The 4773-nt window shown below is 53.0% G+C and overlaps 1 non-coding gene across 1 annotated transcript; it reads right to left on the reverse strand.

The window, feature by feature from the left end:
* Positions 1–394: 394 nt before the first annotated feature.
* LOC121879847 lies at positions 395–556 on the reverse strand. Its single transcript, XR_006091446.1, has one exon. It is a non-coding gene; the product is annotated as a 5.8S ribosomal RNA (ribosomal RNA).
* Between the last annotated feature and the right edge of the window lie 4217 nt (positions 557–4773).

A 4773-nucleotide genomic window follows, 5' to 3' on the forward strand; every position in this document is an offset into this window, starting at 1 on the left:
GGGCTTACTTAAAAGATATCCGACCCGGTTTCTTTTCCTCTTCGTGGGATGGAGTGCTTCTTCTCCGAGAGAGAAGGAGGAGGACGTGTGCCTCTTAGAACATGTGCAGCATCAGCCATGAGCAGCCGACGGCCATTCGTGTCTCTGTGGACCGCAGGCAAAAGAGCGCCGCCTCCAGTTATTTCGCGGCGACAACTGTAAACTTTGTTGTCAGTTGAATATTGGGTGCGCCAAGTCAGCGGACTTGCTAGTGATAAACTGCTTGTTTTAAGGGGCACGCCTCGCGCAAGGGCGGGCGATTAAACCCCCAAGGCAGAGCTCGGTTCAGGTTACCCTCGTGTCGGGAGACAGTCAGCAGGCACCAGACTCGCAGCAACCGATGGATGTATATTTCCGACCCTCGTGAAGGTATGGCGGCGACAAGCTCATATGGCTGCGCCGCCGCAATATGCGTTCAACTTGTCGATGTATCTGGTATTCTTGCGATTCACATACCGACACGCAGTTTGCTGCGGTCTTCATCGACCACGAGCCGAGTGATCCCCCGTTAAGAGTTGTGTATTTGCCATTTGGTCTTTTTGCGACTAACCATCACAGGTCGAGTCTCAATGAAAGGGTTTGACAGACATAGCCCAAGTTTGTGGTTTGGGTTTGGCCGGACGGCTTGTTGTTGTTTTTTGACACTTGAATTTCACTCTTTTTGGGTCAAGAGGCTTATTCGCCGGTAGTAAGGAACGGACGGGCAGCCGTCCAAAGCCCCGTCCGTCCTCCTCCTCCGGTCTTCGCGCTCTCGCCCGAGTGTGGTCCACCTACAGCGTGGTGGTACCTATTTTTAGTGCGGGGGCCGGGATTGTCCTCTTTCGCTGCTGGAGTTGCCAGAGCAGAGCCCGAGACCGCCCAAATCAGGAGAGTAGTAGTAGTTTTAAGAGCGCCCCGTTCTCTTTCTCTCTGTTAATGATCCTTCCGCAGGTTCACCTACGGAAACCTTGTTACGACTTTTACTTCCTCTAAATGATCAAGTTTGGACATCTTTCCGTCAGCTCGAGGCGACGACCCCAGAAAACCCTCGCGGGCAACGGGGCCGACAATCCAAGAGCGCCAGTCCGAAGGCCTCACTAAATCATTCAATCGGTAGTAGCGACGGGCGGTGTGTACAAAGGGCAGGGGCGTAGTCAGCGCAAGCTGATGACTTGCACTTACTGGGAATTCCTCGTTCATGGGAAACAATTGCAAGCCCCAATCCCTATCAAGAAAGGCTTTGAACGGGTTACCCGCTCCTCTCGGAGGAAAACTCGTTGATCCCTTCAGTGTAGCGCGCCCAGAACATCTAAGGGCATCACAGACCTGTTATTGCTCAATCTCGTGCGGCTAGAATTGCCGCTTATCCTCTAAGAAGAAGTTGCGAACTGGACACCATTTTCTGGAGATCCGTCGACTACTTAGTAGGCCAGAGTCTCGTTCGTTATCGGAATTAACCAGACAAATCGCTCCACCAACTAAGAACGGCCATGCACCACCACCCACCGAATCGAGAAAGAGCTCTCAATCTGTCAATCCTTCCGTGTCTGGGCCTGGTGAGGTTTCCCGTGTTGAGTCAAATTAAGCCGCAGGCTCCACTCCTGGTGGTGCCCTTCCGTCAATTCCTTTAAGTTTCAGCTTTGCAACCATATTTCCCCGGAACCCAAAGACTTTGGTTTCCGGAAGCTGCCCGCCGGGTCATGGGAATAACGCCGGCGGATCGCTAGTTGGCATCGTTTATGGTTAGAACTAGGGCGGTATCTGATCGCCTTCGAACCTCTAACTTTCGTTCTTGATTAATGAAAACATCCTTGGCAAATGCTTGCAGTAGTTCGTCTTGCGACGGTCCAAGAATTTCACCTCTAGCGCAATACGAATGCCCCGCCTGTTCCGATTAGTCATTACCTCTGGTTCCGAAAACCAACAAAATAGAACCGAGGTCCTATTCCATTATTCCATGCATCACCATTCGGGCCATTCAAATAGCCTGCTCTGAGCACTCTAATTTTTTCAGTAAACTCTCCGCCACTCGACACTCGACAAAGAGCATCCTGCGAGCGGCGGGCGGCTGTTCGAGCGTGACAGTAAACACCGGCGGTGCACCGTCAGTCCGGAAGATCCAACTACGAGCTTTTTAACCGCAACAACTTTAATATACGCTATTGGAGCTGGAATTACCGCGGCTGCTGGCACCAGACTTGCCCTCCAATGGATACTCGTTAAAGGATTTAAAGTGTACTCATTCCGATTGCGGGCCTCGGATGAGACTCACATCGTTATTTTTCGTCACTACCTCCCCGTGCCGGGAGTGGGTAATTTGCGTGCCTGCTGCCTTCCTTAGATGTGGTAGCCGTTTCTCAGGCTCCCTCTCCGGAATCGAACCCTGATTCCCCGTTACCCGTTATAGCCATTGTAGGCGCATAACCTGCAATCGAAAGCTGATAAGGCAGACACTTGAAAGAAGCGGCGCCGGTGCGGAGACCGTGCGCTCAGCCCGAAGTTATTCAGATTCACCACAGGTGGGTTACGGACCGGGGCCCGACCAGTTTTGAACTAATAAAAGCGCTCTTCCCTTGCGGTCAGAGACCAATTGCATGTATTGGCTCTAGAATTGCCACAGTTATCCAAGTAAGTGGGTTTACAGATCCAATGAAACATAGCTGATTTAATGAGCCATTCGCGGTTTCGCCTTAAATCGGCTTGTACTTACACATGCATGGCTTAATCTTTGAGACAAGCATATGACTACTGGCAGGATCAACCAGGTAGCTGCTGCTGTTGGCGGCGCCTATCACAGCAGCCAAAATAGTGAGAGGGATTGAGAGGCAGAAAACATTGGGCGAGGGACCGCACGTTGGCCTTAGAGAAATAGCAAACCAGATGATCAGATCTAACTGCACCTTCTCTTGCTATCCTCGGCGCCGGCAGCGCCACCGTGTGTGCCAATCTCCTCCCGTATCCGCTCCTCTTTGCCCCAGCTCCAGCGAGGCAGCCGACATTGGGCGAGGGACCGCACGTTGGCGAATCTCCTCCCTTATCCGCTCCTCTTCTCTTTGCCCCAGCGAGGCAGAAGACATTGGGCGAGGGACCGCACGTTGGCCTTAGAGAAATAGCAAACCAGATGATCAGATCAAACTGCACCTTCTCTCGCTATCCTCGGCGCCGGCAGCACCACCGTGTGTGCCAATCTCCTCCCTTATCCTCTCCTCTTCTCTTTGCCCCAGCGAGGCAGCCGACATTGGGCGAGGGACCGCACGTTGGCCTTAGAGAAATAGCAAACCAGATGATCAGATCAAACTGCACCTTCTCTTGCTATCCTCGGCGCCGGCAGCGCCACCGTGTGTGCCAATCTCCTCCCTTATCCGCTCCTCTCCTCTTTACCCAGCTCCAGCGAGGCAGCCGACATTGGGCGAGGGACCGCACGTTGGCCAATCTCCTCCCTTATCCGCTCCTCTTCTCTTTGCCCCAGCGAGGCATAAGACATTGGGCGAGGGACCGCACATTGGCCCATCTCCTCCTCTCTCTCTTTCTCTTACTGTTTGTGGGGACGTGGGCTCATGAGCGCCATCGTCGCCCAATATTGGTTAGGTTGTGTATTTCACGGGTGGGAACCGCCATCATCGTTGTTAGGTGATGGGGTAACCCAACGTGTGCTTTGACGAGTTTTGGCTGCTAAACTCTCTTTTTAGTATACTCGGCTCCCAGACTGCGCCCTGGTCGTGTTGAACCATGAGCGTTGTCTATGCACATTAAGGGTAGCCGTTTGCGCGTGGAATAGTGCAATGAATCTCGGTCAAGAGACGGTTGGGCGCTGCATTGAAGGCCGGCACAGACGCGAAGACGGGGTGATCAGCCAACGCAAGTCCGCTAAGTTGGGCAGACAGCAAAAGCGAGGGCCCGTTCCGGACTGAAGGCCGCAGCATATGCTGTGACATGGAAAACTGAAGTAGAGGTGGCGACGTGTGCGCCAGCAGAGAGAGAGAAGACGGGTAAATAATGTCAAACGGAAGAGACCTGGCAAGTGTAATTGATGAGGCGCGAGCCTACTCGCCATAGCCCGCTCCTGCCATTCCTCTCTGATCCAATGAGACTAAAATCTCTCTCTCTCTCTCTCTCCCTTCTATCAGCCATTGCAGGGCAGGGAAGCGACGGCAATTTTGGTTGTTGTTTTTGAATGCCGCGCTTTGCTTCGCAGAGGCGCCGAAGCGCTCCGCTGGGGGGCGGAAGATATTTCACACCGAATATGTGTGTGAAGGCACCCTCTCCCCTTAATATAGTGAAATAGTGCAATCCAGCATACAAGGTCGGACGATAGGACATTCACCGTACCGCACCTCGAGAGTGGATGTTGGGTAAGGTTAAAAACGGACTGTTCGCAGACAGCCGAATAACCCGGTTCCGGACTAATTGGTGGATGCAACATCATGATGATGCTGCTGCTGTCGCGGAAACCGCAGTGGCGACGTGAGAGAGTAATAATGTTCAATAGGGAGAGCGACCTGGCTGGTGTAATTGATAGATCGCGAGCCTACTCGCCATTAGCCCGCTCCACTGCCATTCCTCTGACCCAATGAGACTATTCTCTCTCTCGCTCTCCTTCTGCTCCAGCCATTGCAGGGCAGGGAGAGGAAATCGACGGCAATTTTGGTTGTTGTTTTTGAATGCCGCGTTTTGCTTCGCAGAGGCGCCGAAGCGCTCCGCTGGGGGGCGGAAGATATTTCACATCGAATATGTGTGTGAAGGCACCCTCTCCCC

This window comes from Homarus americanus, unplaced genomic scaffold (genome assembly GCF_018991925.1).
Source record: "Homarus americanus isolate GMGI-L3 unplaced genomic scaffold, GMGI_Hamer_2.0 scaffold14800, whole genome shotgun sequence".
In the NCBI taxonomy this organism is placed as follows: Eukaryota; Metazoa; Arthropoda; class Malacostraca; order Decapoda; family Nephropidae; genus Homarus; species Homarus americanus.